The sequence below is a fragment of the Emydura macquarii genome, unplaced genomic scaffold (genome assembly GCF_026122565.2).
Source record: "Emydura macquarii macquarii isolate MOO-44397 ecotype Brisbane River unplaced genomic scaffold, CSIRO-AGI_Emac_v2 contig_3019, whole genome shotgun sequence".
Lineage (NCBI taxonomy): Eukaryota > Metazoa > Chordata > Testudines > Chelidae > Emydura > Emydura macquarii.
In genome coordinates, this window is record NW_027133156.1 from 2,251,061 (window position 1) to 2,268,014 (window position 16,954).

The following is a 16,954-nucleotide window of genomic DNA, read 5'->3' on the forward strand; positions in this document are numbered from 1 at the left end:
TGGGTCCTGGAGGTGATTGCCAAAGGGTACGCCCTCCAGCTTACAACCTCCCCTCCCAACACCCCCCAAGGCTGTCCCCCATTGGGGATCCGGCCTCGGTTCAACTCCTAGTGCAGGAGATTGGGTCGCTCCTCACGTTGGGGGCAGTGGAGGAAGTCCCACTGGCCGAAGAGGGCAGGGGCTTTTATTCTAAGTATTTCTTAATCCCCAAGGCGAAGGGAGGCCTTAGGCCCATTCTGGACCTCCGTGGCCTAAATAGGTATATTAGGCGAGTTAAGTTTCGTATGGTCTCCTTCGCCACAATCATTCCGGTCCTTGACCCAGGGGATTGGTATGCCACCCTTGACTTAAAGGATGCATACTTTCACATCTCGATATTACCGGCCCATAGGCGGTTTTTGAGGTTTGTGGTAGCGGGACGCCATTATCAGTTTCGGTCCCTACCCTTTGGGCTCTCCTCAGCACCTAGGGTCTTTACTAAGTGTATGGCTGTGGTGATAGCCCACCTGCGCCGTATAGGTGTTCAAATCTTCCCCTACCTGGATGACTGGTTAATCAGGGGGAGCTCGAGTTCCCATGTGAGACATAGTCTGTTCCTCACACGCGACTTGTGCACTAGACTGGGGCTGCTTATCAATGAGCAAAAGTCCACACTCACTCCGGTACAATGTATTGAGTTTATTGGAGCCAGGCTAGATGCGGTACAAGCCAGAGCCTTCCTGCCTCAAGCAAGATTTGAGGCGATGGCAGCCATCATATCTGATCTCCACTTGTCCCCCATGACGACAGCCAGGCACTGCCTGCAGCTGTTGGGACATATGGCGGCTTCTACATATGTAGTGAGACTGGCCCGATTGAGGCTTAGACCTCTCCAGGCGTGGTTGGCTTCGGTGTATGTACCACACAGGCATTCTCTAACTAGAATGGTCCTGGTTCCCCCACAGGTGCTGTCGTCCCTCGATTGGTGGAGGGACCCCAGGGAAGTGATGATGGGCGTCCCCTTCAGAGAGTTCACCCCATCTGTGACGCTCATCACAGACGCATCCGATCGGGGATGGGGAGCCCACATTTCTCACGATCAGGGCACCCAGGGGCTTTGGTCACCGGAGGAGAGAGCTCTGCACATCAATGTGCGCGAGCTCAGAGCAGTCCGATTGGCCTGCAAGGCCTTCCTCCCCTTCCTCAGGGGCAGAGTGGTCCAAGTCCTTACGGACAATACGGCAGCCATGTTCTACATGAACAGGCGGGGGGGGGCACGCTCCTCGGCACTTTGCCAGGAAGCCATTCACCTCTGGGACTTCGCGGTGAGACACGGGTTTCATTTATCTGCCTCTCACCTCCCGGGGGTACGGAACAGCGAGGCGGACCGCCTCAGCAGATTTTTTTCTCCCCGCCACGAATGGTCCTTACACCAGGACATAGTGGCTTCCCTTTTCCAACGGTGGAGTACTCCCCGTCTGGACCTGTTCGCTACAGCGGAGAACAGGAAATGCCCGAGGTTTTGCTCGCTCAGGGGTCGCGAGCCGGGCTCTCTGTCTGATGCCTTTTTGGTTCCCTGGACGGGATTTAATGTATGCTTTTCCCCCTGTCCCGCTCCTGCCCCAAGTTCTCCTCAAAATCAAGAGGGACAGGGCGGACATTATCCTGATTGCTCCAGCGTGGCCGAGGCAGCATTGGTACAGCATGCTGCTCGACCTCTCCATCACCGAACCGATTCCGCTACCCAGACGGTGCGACCTGATCTCCCAGGACCATGGGAGATTGTTGCACCCCGACCTGGCCTCCCTCCACCTCACCGCCTGGAGACTTTGTGGCTGATGGAGGGAGAGAGAGCCTGTTCCATGCAGGTTCAACAGGTCCTCCTGGGCAGCAGGAAGCCGTCCACACAAGTAACATACAAAGCTAAGTGGCGGAGGTTTTCGGGGTGGGCAGAAGCGAGAGGGTTACACCCTAGCATCTCCCCTATACAGGCCATCTTGGAGTACTTACTGCAGCTTAAACTGCAGGGCCTGGCTTTGGCCTCCCTCAAGGTCCACCTAGCGGCCATCTCGGCCTTCCACCAACCCATGGAGGGCCGCTCCCTGTTTTCTCACCCTATGTCGGTGAGGTTCCTTAAGGGGGTGGAGAGGACTTTCCCTCAGGTGCGGGACCCGGTGCCACCCTGGGACCTCAACTTGGTCCTCAACGGGCTGATGGGTCACCCATTCGAGCCCTTGGCTACATGCTCCCTTCTCCTTTTGTCATGGAAGGTGGCCTTCCTAGTGGCTATCACCTCGGCCAGAAGGGTCTCCGAACTGAGGGCGTTAACCTCGGAGCCCCCATACACAGTTTTTTATAAGGATAAGGTCCGGCTGAGGCCTCACCCGGCTTTTATGCCTAAGGTGGTGTCTCAGTTCCACTGTAACCAGGACATTTTCCTTCCTGTGTTCTTTCCAAAACCCCATGGGTCGGAGGAGGAACGGAGGGGACATTCGCTGGACGTCAGGCGAGCCTTGGCCTTCTATCTCGAGAGGACCAAGCCTTTCCGGAAGTCGACACAGCTCTTCGTAGCTGTGGCAGATAGGATGAAGGGCTTGCCTGTCTCCACCCAGCGCATCTCCAAGTGGATTACTGCCTGCATTAAAGCATGCTATGAGCAGGCAGGAGTACCCCTCCCAGGGCCGGTGAGAGCACACTCCACTAGGGCTCAGGCCTCTTCCGCAGCCTTTCTAGAGAGGGTTCCCCTGCAGGACATCTGCAGGGCAGCGACCTGGTCGTCAATCCATACGTTCACGTCGCATTACGCCATCGTGGAACAAGCGAGGGAAGACGCAGGGTTCGGCAGAGCCGTGCTGTCTAGAGCAGGTCACCGATAACTCCTACCCTTCTCCAAGGTACGGTTACGCAATCACCTACATTGGAATGCATATGAGCAATCACTCGCAGAGAGAAAACAAGGTTACTTACCAGTAACTGTTGTTCTTCGAGATGTGTTGCTCATATCCATTCCAAACCCACCCCCGTCCCCACTGTCGGAGTTGGCAGAAAGAAGGGACTGGGGACCCGCGGAGCCAGCAGCGCCCTTTATACCGCGATATGAGCGCGGCACTCCAGGGGGCGCCTGAGCTGGCCATGTGGGGCTTGCTAGGAAAAAAGTTCCGGGAATCTGTGCACGGGGCGCGCACACACCTACATTGGAATGGATATGAGCAACACATCTCGAAGAACAACAGTTACTGGTAAGTAACCTTGTTTTTCACCAGCCTGCTCAAAGATGCAAAGGCTGGCAGACTGTGCTTGTTCAAATGTACAGCCCTTTGTGGGGCTGGGGCCCAGCCAGGTGCTGCAGCTCTCTGCTGTTGCCGCAGAAGCAGTACATAGGGAACTGAAGAATGGTGTACTGTGGGTCTCCGGCGCCTGGGGGGCCAATACTTGCATTTGCGCCCCCTTTGGCGGTGGTGGCAGTGCCCTGTGGGGGAGAGGGTCTGTGGGCCCATTTCCTGCTCTCTCCCACTCCCCGCCCACTGTGGGGGGGTGGGGGTGGCTGGGAGTGGGAGCCACAGGAGTAGATGCCCCCAGGCCGCCCGGCAGCGGGGGGGGGAGGGGTGGACAGGAGGGGGAGGACGTGATGGGTTCTGGTCCCTGTGGCTCCCTTATTGAGCCCAACATGGTGGCAGAGGGGCCAGGAAGATGCTTGCTTCCCCACAGTGGGAGCCTTGGCCCCCAGCAGGCCTGAGCTGGGGTTGGCACAACTGCCGGGCCCTGGCTGCTTGTGACAGTGGAGGCAGCTCCTCCACGGAGGGCCCAGCTGGAGCCCCTCTCCAGCCAGAGCCCAGGGGCATGGCCCCCTCCCGTCTTCCCCCTCGATACACCACTGGAACTGAATTTCTGGGTCCCCCAACCCCAGGTTTCTCAAAGGGCACAGACGATGCATCACGCAGTCCCCCCATGTGTATCACCACCATGTGCACACCCCCTGAAATCATCTGCTGCAGTAGCATACACCAAGTAGAAGGAGAGCAGGCAGGGCCAAGCTTCTCCTGCACTGAGTGGGCATTCTGTATCCCGCTGAAGCTTGCCCCTTTCTCTGCCAATGCCTGTCTCCCAACCCCAGCCCTGAATTTAAAAAGCCAGTACTGGAGGAGATCTAAGAGCCCCACTCCACTCTCAAAGTCCCATGGGTGACCCAATCTCCCTATTTCCCTGGCCTCCCACCAGTCGCCACAGATCCTCTCCCAAACCTCCACACCAGCTAAGGGAGATTGCCACCAGGCTCAGCCACCTCAAGAATCAAAAGGAACCATTTTTCACCCAAAGAGCCAGCCCACCCGCTCTACAATCAGAGGTGCAGAACAATTAGTTTGCCGTCATTGCTGAAGCCAAAGCACTATCCATTTGCCGCCACCACTGCTGCTGTGGGGAACATAAGTAAGATAGTCTATTCAATCCCTGAGTATTACTTGTAAGCAGGGTCTGAATGAGCTCTCCCCTGACATCTAGTGATGGACTGGGGGATAAAACTTCAGGAACTGACCTTGTTTGCATAAAGATGCCTATTTTGACTATGAGTGTGGCATGATGGAGCTGCTTTGTCCAAATGATCACTTTTGCCTGGTGTTGGATCACAAGTCACTTCGTTTTTGGGTGCAAGTGTGATAAAGTGTTGTTAATCTTCTTGTGTGAGTAAAGGGCAGCAGAGCCGTGCTTGGCATGCCCTGGTTGAGGGGTTCACCCTCAACTGAACTGCACTCGCTATGCCGGGGTTATGGGTGGAGGCTCAAAGGCTGGTGGAGATGGGAGTGGTGTTTGTAGTTTTTGTCCAAAGTGTCTGAGATGCCCTTTGATCCTTCTTTGCTACACTGTTTAATTACACAGCTGACAAGACTCAACTGAGAATCTTTTGTTGTGGATCACTAGAGCTAAAATCACCAATAACTTGGTCTAACCATTTGACTTGATATGGCACAATGTCACTGGTGTAAGAGACTGCCCAGCCTGTACTAGTATTGAGGTTCCCCCACTAACAGCTAAGAGCTGTGTTAAGTGGTGGGACCTCAAGACATTCCAGAGATTGCTGTATCGAAGTGAGAGATGGTAGAGCAGCTGACAGTAGAGTGAATGGCTGATGGCAGAGTGAGTGGCTGGTGGAGTGAGTGGCTGATGATGAAACATCAGCTGAGGCTTGGTGCCTCCTTCCCCCATCACTGGCTTAGGTGGGAGGTGAACTCGTGCCTCTGAACTCTGTGTCTTCCCTGACTGAGAACACCAACTGTGAGTGTGGTGTGGTGGAGGGAGAGGGGAGTGGCGTGTTAAAGGACGTTTGTGTGTGAGACTTTCACACTGCACAGTGAGGGACTGAGTGAAAGGACACCAGTGTACGTCGAGGTTGGTGTTTTGTTCATGGTCATATATTTTCGAATCACGCTTGTGGTGTTTTCCCAAATTAATGCTGGGTTCCTTTCCCCTTTTATGAAAAGTTTTATTCTCCATACACAGACTCAGTGCTTGTGAGAGGGGAAGTATTGCCTCTAGGAGGCACCCAGGTGTGATGTGTAATTTTCCAAGGTTATGGGTGGGGGCTCAAGCCAGTTCTGTGTTGTATTGTTAAAAAGGCACCCCTAGATATTGAACCCAGTCCTTGTTGCTGCCGACTCCACCTGACAGAAGGGTTACATACTGATGCTGAAATTGTCCTGGTAGATAGAATACTTTATGACCAGTCAAATGTAACACTTTGCAGCTAGAGGATAGACAAGAAATTCTAAAGGATACTATTCTAACTAAGAAATGGCACAGAGAGACACAGAGCAATAACATGAAAAAGGAAAGCAACAGGATTATTAGGCCTAAAGAAAAGTATTTAAGAGGTAATGGAAGAGGAGAGAGAAAGTAGAATGGTTTGATTAATCTTATCCACTCTCAGCAGCTTTATTCATTGTGTTATTTTTAGGCTTAGCTGCACTGTGTAAAAGGGGCCCTACAATCCCTGGAGGGAAGTATTCTTATTCTAAAGAAAACTCTCCTTTCATTGTTCACTGAGCTTTCTAAATTAATTCTCAGGCTTTAAAGCTAAAACTTTTTTTTAACGTGTCGGGGAGGCAGCCCCCACTTCACAGCCAAACTTTCAAAAATAAAAAAAATTATAAAAAACATGACAGAAGACTTGAAGAGCCTCTTTCTGTAAAGAAACACATTTTGGCGACATTATTCATGGACAGTTAAGGTTATCACTAGCTCTGTTCAAAGCATACCAAACCTCCTGAATATGGAGAAACTGAATTACCCTGTTGCAGGGCTAGTAGATGTGCTCCTCTGTTTGAAGAGAGCTTTTTAAATTAGGAGTGTTTTAATTAGGAATGAGAAGACATTATCACCTCTGAATTTGTACCACTGTATCTTAGTTCCTCATTCTGCGAAGTAGGGGACATGACATTATTGTCCCTTTGCTGAATGGTAGCAGGACTCAGGGCCTTCCAGGTCAGTTTTCTGTTTGGAGCAGAAATTTGGTGATGTGGAGTCAGGTATTTTCTTAATAGAATTTGCTTAGTTACAAAATGTACATAAATCCTGTTTCCTCAAACAAGGGTGCTAACAAGAGGCCACACAGGCCACTCCTATTTGCAGAAAGCTCAGGTAAGGAAAGCACCTCTGACCTGACCCCAGAAGCTGCTGTTTTAGGCCTCTGTCTCTCCAGGGCGTCCCACAAATCTCTCTGCTTCACAAACTCTGCGCCACTTTTCTTCATTCAGCTTCTGCATTTTTTGATGGGGAACTTAGAGCAAAGCTGCTCAAGGAAACCATATGGCCTGGAAGAGTGTGCCTAAGGAGTCTACCCTCTGTTTGTGCAGCTGCTTAGCAATAAAAAGGAAGCTCATAAAAGTAATCACCCAGACCATTAAAGGAGAATTCTTTAACCCTTAACACCTCTTTGACACCTCTCTGGGTGTGGTTATTATCTAACCCCTTTAACACTTTCTACAGTGTTTCACCTTGGGTGCTTATACATCACGGACCCCCAATGTGCAACTTTCCCCATAACAATATTTGCCTTTCGTCCTAGAGGAGTTGTGAACCTAAGAGACAAAAATAAATCATCAACTTTAAGTGTGTTCCTGCTTTGAAAAGTGACATTATAATCCTCCTCCTCCTCAAGATAAATCCTAAAGGGTTGTAGCCTCCTTCCAGATACAACACTACCAGCATCAATCTCTAGCTAGATCTTGAAGACTGTTCTGGCTGGATGTGGATGTTCAGTCTATGTCCATCATTTGAAGCTTTTGGTGATCATTTGATGTTGGCTGTGTAGCTTAATAATGGCCATGACTTTGTAATTGTGTCACCTTTCACAAGGTTCTGAAATAAGTGTTGATCATGTTCTCTGAAAGAGTATGGGAAATGGTTTTGTCCAGTCTACTCTAGCACTTAGATCAGTATTCTTAATATTTCAGGAGGAATCTGTTGTTGAAACACTTTTCCAGAAACAGTTCCGTATTTTAGTGTAAACTAAGCATCCGAGGTGAGGCACAATGTGAGGAAATTGTGTTGTCATGGTACATATAGTGTATATCTTTTTTATGGATAAGGATAGCTGTGATCGCCCAGGCTGGTCGGTCTGCACTAATCCATCTAGAGTAGAAACAGTCAATAGCAAAACTCTCATTGACTTTAAAGGATACAGGACTGGGCCCCAAATGATGTCTACAGAAATGTCACGTTTGAAGGCTTGATGTTGCAACTCTTGCAGTATTACATATCATGAGTAATTTTTTCAGTGACCTCATTTGTACTACTCATGCAAGTATTACTCAGCCAGAATATGGATTGCCTAGTCAGACCCTAAACCATTTTGAATATACAGTGGATTACACAAAGATGATAAGTTGCCACTGGCAAAAAGAAGAATCCATTAGTAAGTCAACTTTCGACAACACTTTCTGGATCTGTATTGTTCAGTGTCTAAATACAAATGCAGTACAAATACCTAGAGTAGCTAAATATTTGATTGGGACCTGGTTGGAACTGGAAGTGCAAATGAAATATACACAGAGCTCTAAAAGGTGCAGTCTGGAGTTCTTAGCACCAAAACAGCATAAGCTCAATTAGGGCCTGATCTGAAGTCTATTAAGTCAACAGAGTCTAATTTATTTTGGATCAGGCATCTAGTAACCAGAATTAGTGTTAGTACAGTGTTTCAGGACTGGAGGCAACAGCACGGTATCTGTGATGGGGAATGTTATGGAATGTTTGACAACTTGACGATGATCATTATAATCTAGAAAAACTAAAACTTCTATGTGCCCACTTTGATATTTATATGTGTAGGCGCCCAGCTGCTAAGAAAAAACATGCAGATACATACAAATACAATAAACTTACATATAACATGCAGGTACAGGATTCAGTATCTGTTGAGTCAGTTGGCTTTGCATCTATGTAACAATGTAGAATTAAGCTTATTGACTTTAAATTGTATAAAAAGCCAATATGATCGTAAGGATATACTGGTGCTAATTCAACTGGGATTTCTATATCACTAAGAACATTTGGCTGATGAATGATAAGGCTATTTAGAAGCATAGAGATCACTGTCTATCCACTCCTTCTTTCATACACCTACAAAGGAAATGACTTGTAGGAATTTGTGTGATCTAACAGAACAAGAAAACAGAAGCTGCTTTTACAATAAAAATTAATCTAATGTCATTAAAACAAGCTCTGCTTATTTCTGAAAGTCTGGATGTCTGGATGTGCGCACCAGGAGTAAGTTTCTTTTGGCATAAATGAACTAATTCCTCTTGGTAATCTCCTTTGAAAATGTTATGCTGCTTAATCAATTACCTTCCAAACCAATTAACTTATTTTAAAGCCTAAACCATCTCACTATTTATAGAACATATTCTTCCTTCTACTTTAATTTAGAGACATTTTTCCTATCTAGATGGCCCGAGAAGATCAAAGCAGTGAGGCAGGCAGTCACAAAGGCCTTGTCTAGCCTAGAAAAATTAGTATGCATACTTCAGTAGCTACCAGCAACATCAGTGGTAGCAACAGAAAAAACTCTAGACTGAGATTTTTAAATTGCCTAGGGGACTAATGGGAGCTGGCATCCATATCCCCGAGCAGGCTTTGAAAATTGCAGTCCTACTGCACACCGGCTCAGGAATTTTTACAACCGTAACGGGAATACTTGCTCTGATGAGGCTTTCATGAGACAGCAGTAAAGACACGTGAACCCTGGCTTCACTACTGGGCGAGCACCACTGTAGTTGCATCATTACTGGCCATTACAGGTACCAATTTTTGTAGAGAGGAAGGATGGACTAGCGGCTTGGCCATATGCCTAGGACTTGAGAGACCTGGGTCATTTCATGCTCTTGGGATCTTGTGTGACCTTCGGTGAGTCCACTTAGAGCTAGACTTTTAAAGGTATTTAGGAGCCTAAAGTTGCAGCTGGGCACCTGGAGAAATTTTCAAAAGTGCCTAGGCTAGACACTTTTGAAAATTCACTAGGGCCCAGATCCTCAAAGCACCCAATTTAGGCACCTGATCCCCAGGGTGTCTAAGTGCCTTTGTGGAACTGAACCTAGGAGCCCTTAAGGAGCCTAAATACCTTTAAAAATCTGTCCCTTAATCTCAGTTCCCATGTGTACAACAGGGATGGTAGTACTCCCTACATTACAGGATGCTGTGAGGATAAATACATTAGATTGTGAGGTGCATGGAGTGGGGGGAGGGAGCATATCACTACCTATGATAGAGAGCCACCAGAAAGTTTTGGCAAAGGAATATGCAAAAATATTAAAGTATCATCAGTCATATACGCCTGAGTATTGGAAGATTTACAGTCCCAGTTTTCCCTAATTATACTCCAGAACATTTACTGACTTTTAATTTGAGCTTTGAATATGAAGTTCTTCCTTATTTAAAATGTTTTACTGCATTTTCAAGATGATTACGTCCATAATTAGCAACTAAACATAATTAATCTTGTGAAAACAGTGTGGACATGCCACCAAGAAACTTCATTGTGTTTATGCTCCAAAAACATGCATTATTCTCCCTTTGGTAGAGAGCCATCTGATGCCACTAAAGCTGTAGCATGGAATCTTCTCAGAAGGATTGTTCTCCTTAATGGAGATGAAGTGTGATGGGGTCTAGAAACCCTACAGTGGACAAGATGGGGTTAATGAGCTAATGGGGGCTCAGGTGGCTCTGTCCTATTGCATCCGTCAGAAATGTCAGGCTTCGAAGAATCAGTTTAAGAGGGAGAGTCCCAACTCATTTGATGGTAGACCAGGGAGAAGAGCTAACGCCCAGTTCGCAGAAGTGCGGGCTGACTGAAAGCAGGATCTCCCCAACCAACTGCTCGCTGCCTGACAGCCCCTTCTTGAGGAAAGGGTGGGCCAGATGCTGATGGAACCATTCCCCTCTATTACTTGTGAACTCAGTTGATTTGAATTAATTCCCTTTGTTTTTATTTGTTGACTACCCTGGAAGAGGAGAGATTTTAAAGTGACCTGGATAGAGGGCCAAGTTACAGGAAGAGGCAGAACGCTGCAGGCCCAGAGTGTCAGCATGAGGTACCCACCAGGTAGAGAGCTGCTATACCATCTTGGCCACAAGGAGGTGCTAAATGGCGAATCAACCCCTTCGCATGAAGGTTGAAACACTGGCAGGACAGTGTAAACAAAGCTTGTATTGTAGCTACCTTTTCAATATCAGCCTTGGATAAAGAGGAATTTCATTTATAGTACTGCAAAATCCTGTAACGTTCACTGGAACAAAACATTTTAAAATTAAAATTACAAATACAAATGCCATAAAGGGTTAGTGTGAAGTTCTCAGATGCTAGAAAAACTTCATGATACCCAGCAGCACCAAGTGCATTTCTTTGACAGAAACTGAACTCTTTTAAATAGATCTCATCCACCCGCCTGAAGCAGTATTAATCCTGACAGCAAGTTGCTGTAACTAATTTGTTTTAATTAGGGAGAGGAAGGACTGTCATTTATTTTGCTTTTCAAACTGTTCACTGATCATCCTGCGGTGACAGTGCTTTTAGGGCTCATCAGTGTTGGTGCTAGAACTAAAAGGGATAAGACCTTTCTTGAAAAGTACATTCCAGTTAAACCCATGCCTGTCTAAACTTCTCAGGTCTTCCAATGCTCACGTCCCCAAAGGCTCACCTCCTCTTTAGAATGTTTCTTGTCACCTTATTGCCAAACTCCTCTCAGAATCATATTAAAACAGGCAAAATAAACTGGGGGAAGGGAAAGTTACAAGTAAAACATGCAACTAAATACAGAAACAAGGAATGCAAAAGGATTGAGCATGTGTGTGCGCCCACCAGCAAGGCCTTGTCACATTGCTAGCTTGCAGCTCAGGCAAATCCAATATTTTAACCCAGGGATGGAGAGAGAAAGGGAAAATGGACATAGGTTTGGATCTGCAGGGTTTTGCATATTTGGGGGTTGGCCTGGGACTCAGGAGAGATGCTTTTCTCTCTCAGACGTCCTGTGTGTGACCTTGAGCAAATCACTTAGGCACAGATCCTCAATGGTGTTTAAACATCTTTTGAGGATCTGGGCCATAGTCTCTCTGTGCCTCAGTTCCCAATCTGTAAAATGGGGATAATAGTGTTTTCCTACTTCACAGGGCTGATTAGGGGATAAATACATTAAAAATTCTGAGGTATTCAGATACTTCAGTAATGAGGGGCCATATAACTCATATAAGTCAGACACTTCAATAATGAGGGACCATATAACTCAGAAACTTCAGTAATGAGGGACCGTATAAGTTGTTTAGATAGACTGCACCTTTTATTCAGAGTAGGGCCCTAATGCTGCAGTGAATTCCAGGAGGAAGCCCTCTGCATGTAAAATCAGCCCAACTAAAATCCAGGGGACTACATGTGGGCAAAGAGCTCATTGCAAGATGAGGGCCAAAGTTACTAGTTGTGGCACATTGGCTATCTCTGGAAAATCATGCACATTTCAAAACCGTTAATTCATTTGAACAATGACAAGGAGCACAATGCTGTTGTGCATACGTAACATTTCTTGTTACTGAGTCAGTCAATTACCCCCTAATCTTCTAGTCAATTTTATCTCTTTCTGATTCTACTGAATTTACTTCTAGGCTCTGGCTGTTTCCTGTGGGTTTAAAAAGTGAGTCTATCCACAAAATAGAGATCACTTAGGAGCTATTACAGCATGAAGGCAAGCTTAGCATTTTCCTAGATAATAGCACAGTTATGTTTAGCGTTATTTGATATGGCTGGGGCATGTACATTGCATAAAAAATATCTTAAGGACTGTCAGGAAATCGGTTTTTTCATGCTCCATTTCTAATTGCCAAGATTCATTTTTATAAAACTGTTAAAAAACTATTATACATTTTTCTAGCTCTATAACTTGTCAGATGAGGAATAATAATAATAGTAATAACTACTAGTAGAAGCCACACAAACTGTGAAAAAACTAAGTCTTGCTTGCTAGTTTGGGGTCTATTGAATAAACCATTTTTGAATCATGAGCAATATTGAGCATGCAGAGAGGTTAGTAGGAACTCTGCATATAAAAGGTTGGCATTAAAACAAAACAGATAAACCCGTTACTGCACTATAGAGCAAGTGCTGGTCGCTCCAGACATACACTTGTAATTCTTTTTCCATGTGAATTTCCAAAAGTCTTAAAAGTTCACACACATATTCCAATCATCTTGAAAATTGGTAGGCCTCGTCTTGTCCTGGGGTACAGTTTGTGGTGAAAATTTGGAGTCATTTGGTCCTGAAATAACTCCCTTCCCCCACACAAAAAAGTGATCTGTATTGAAAAAGTCAGTGCTTTCACAATGTGGTGTTGGTTGGGATTTGTTTTTTGCATATATATTGGTGAAAATCCTTGGGCAACATCAATATGAAGATATCACTGGACTGTCTTTGCTAAGTGGTACCAAGAACAAGCACCTGTGTCACATAACAAGTAGCTAGTCTTTGTTTATGGCTATATAGAGTGGTACACCAGGCTAATCTGACCCTAGCAAGAATTTCTGGCAAACTGAGCAGACTCCAATTTTTAACAACCCAGATGGGAATCATGGCAGCTGTGTTCATTGAAGAAGTGCTGTTGCAATTTTCTGTGCAGTTCACCATCTTTCTTAAGCCCTTATGACCCTAATGATATGTCCTTTGTGTCATGGCAAAGGACCACGGGTACTTGGGGGGGAACAGAACCAGATTTAAAGTAGGAAATGGCTCATTATACTGTAGGCAAAGGGAAGGAGAAGGGTGGCCAGGATAATACCGAGTACACTCTAGGTCCCTGCAGTAGAAATATTGTCCCTTTAAGTATGCAGACAAGATAAGAGAACAGTGGGTCTTTGTTGGAATCCAATCGATACATTGCTAACCTATAAGATGGCTGGAAAAAACAAAGAAATGTCACTGGACACTCAGTACCCCAAAACATGGTAAGCAATGTGCTTACCAGTGGGACACAGACAAGCTGACATGGAGGAGGAAGGGAAACCCAGTAGTCTGATGTGATAGTGTTGAATATTTCTTTGTGTGTCTTTTGAGCCAGGAACCAACAGTGAGAGACAAAGAGAGAGAGGCCTCTGAGTCCTTTCTGAATCTTCCACCTACTCTGCTAAACTGATGAGCTCTGCCTCCTGCCATGCCGAAGCACAGTATGAAAAGCACTGTAATTATGAAGGTGCTAGAGGGTTTCTTCTCCTCCTTGGTACCTGGATGGCGGTGCTCACCACACGATTGAAGAGTACTTTATTGGCATGATTAACAGGTTCTTGACACAGTAAATCTCATAAACATCCTGCATGGGTCCCCACAAGCAGTAATCTCACACCAAGATGGCTCACTGTGCTGACACCCTGCCTGCTGCAAAATGCATCAAAATTTAGGTTCAATCCTGGGGAAGCCAGCACCACATGTACAGGGGAAGCTGATCGTCAGACTCAACAATCCCACTATGGAATTGGAAGAAAAGCCAGTGACAAAAACAAGAGGAAGGACTCAACAGCGACTTTATTGGACAAAGGACATGCTGGCTACTAGTATTAGCTATACATAAAAGGCACATCTAACTGTGAAGGGACAGTAATGGATGACAGAGCCACTGGTGGGACAGGATATACTGTACATTTAAAAAAATTACCTGGCTTCACAGACTACAGGGGAAGCCCTGCTGGAGCCTGAGGGGGTTTGGAATTGGAGGAGCGGGAAGTGTCTTTTCTCTAGGCACTGCAATACTTGTTCTGCCCACTGAATGTCAGAGAGGACAACATAAAGCTAACCTCTGTGTTTATGTTTGCAGTGAACCCTAAGGTGGCAATCTGCTTTTGGCCCCAGGCCAGATGGAAGATGTGGCGTGGAGGAATGAAAGGGTGCATTGTGGTACTGCAGGGAAGATTGTGGGGACAAAAAGTTTGCTTGCTGCACTGAGAGGATAAAGGGTTGTGGGCCAGGGCTGAACTGAGGGTGATCAGAACTGCAGCAATCAGCTGGGGCAGAAGTGAACTGCGGCAGGGCACAGGCAGCTGAAAGACCTACAGCTGCCAGTTCTTGCCTGGCCTGAGGGGGAGAGGGCAGCTCTGCAAATTAGAGAGAAGCAGAGGCCTTGGACAGTTGTAAAATGGTGAATGAGGCACTAAGGTGAGCCTATAGCTCCACTGAGGATTTTATCCTCAGGAGAACTGGCTGTAGAGGAGTGGAAACTGATAGGACTACATCAACCAAATGTCCTCTTCTCGCTGTGCCGTCTGACTGCAAGAGTTGGCCTCGAGGACAGAGGGAAGAGGGGGCCAACCAGTATACTCCTCACCCCTTCAGCAACGCATGCTCCTTTCCCCACTCCACCCCCCACTAGGTGAGGTGGCACTGTGATTTCACAGAGCAACAAGGACACCACCCCACAACAGCCTCATGTCTCTCATTCCTACCCCTCTCCCTGTTGTGACTTTTCCTAAAAACTAGAGAAATTAACATGCATAAAACTTTATTAGTGTGGGGTTGTATTGCTAGTGCTCCTCAGTGCCCTGTACTCCTTGTGCCCTCCATACATATGCCAGAGAGATCAACTGCTGGAAAACTAGTTCAGGTTCCCTAATACATCCCTTCCAAAGGTTTTACTTACAGCAGGGGTGGGGAACCTTTTTCCTGCCAAGGGCCATTTTGATATTTCTGCCTTCATTCGCGGGCCATGCCACCGATTCCGCCGCCGAATTCCCCCCCCCCCGCCGCCAAAAAGGGGCAAACTGCGGCAGGGTTTCGGCGGCGGGCACTGCCCCCCCCACGGAACCCCGCCGCCGCCGTGAAACTGCGCCGCCACCGACTCCACCCACCGCCGCCGAAATCCCGCCGAATTCCCCCCCCACCGCCAGACCAAATGATTTCGCGGGCCTTATTATATGTCCCGCGGGCCGGACCAAATACTTTCGCGGGCCTTATACGGCCCGCGGGCCGGAGGTTCCCCACCCCTGACTTACAGTAACAAAAAGCCCACAAAAAAAAATGCTCTGGGTTTACTTTCAAGTATCTTTTTTTTATACATTGTATCATGCCTCTTCTTCCCCGTCCCCAATTTACTCCAGAAAAGTTTAGTTTTCAGTGTTGATACTGAAAGCGTTGCAGGGCAGCCAGACTTCCATTGAGCTTGCAAGGAAAGTCTCTGTGGAAGAGAAAGCGATTAAGTTTCTACAAGTAGCATCGTCTTACTTTATTGGTAAGAAATCAAAGTTTTAAGACGACAAAACACTGCAGTCTGGTTGTATATATAACCCTTTTGCCAGGCGAAGTTGGCAGCAACAAGGGCTGGGTTCAATAGCTAGGGATTCCTCCTAACAATACAAAACAGAACTGACTCAAACCCCCACCTATCAATCTGGGCACCGTCAGGAGGCAAATACTTCCCTGTTCACAAACATCGAGTCTATGTGTAAAAAGAGAAAGGGAACCCAGCATTAATGTGGAAAAACATGACAACCACATTCAAAATCAGGTAACCATAAGCAAATACCCACCCCACACATGTTGGGCAGTGTCCTCTGCCTCACTTTCCCACCTCACGGTGTGAAAGGCTGAACAAATGTCCCTTTAGCAAGCCACACCCCTTTCCCTCCACTGCATCCCACTCACAATTGGTTGTCCTTAGTCGGTGAAGCCCCAGAGTTCAGAGGTGTATTCACATGGGTCCACCCCACCCTGAAAGGAGGTTTTGTTGTTGCTGTTTGTTTTTTCTCGGCATTCATTTCAAAATAAAGGAAATTTCTCTTTCTCATGATTGCAGAGAAAAAGCCTGAAAATCTGAGCTGAGTACAATATAAAGCCTCCAACGAGCAAACCCCTCACCCTCCTCAGCAGAAGGCAAATAAATAGAATTCTGCACTTTTTATTAAAATGGCATGATTTTTAAGCCAGTCTCACGGTTGTTTGAGGCCTGACTTGTAATGCTCTACAATGGCAGTACTGGGTAACTAAAACAAAAAGCTGTCCCTTAGCAAAGGGATTGGAGCATTGATGTGGAGGAAGGCTTCAGAACAGTCTCCTGTTTGGCCAGAAAAAACATGGCGATGTGCTGTCCAGAGCTGGATGCAATATTCCAGCTGTGGTTCCACCATGGCTATACAGAGAGAAATTACTGCCTCCTTCTCTGAACTAAAGTATTTTTGTTTACAGTGCATTGCCTTTTAAATGTCATTGGCCTTTTCCCTTCTTTCTTTTCTGTTATGTACCTTAAAGTCTTTAATCAGGATTTGAGGACTTTAGTAACGCAGTCATAGGTTAGAGGTTTATTACAGGAGTGGGTGGGTGGGGTTCTGTGGCCTGCATTGTGCAGGAAGTCAGACTAGATGATCATATTGGTCCCTTCTGACCTTAGAGTTTATGAGTCAATGAATCTACGTTGTGTTGCAAATTCCTGTCTAATTTGCTCTTTGTTTTGGGAATTAGTGAGAT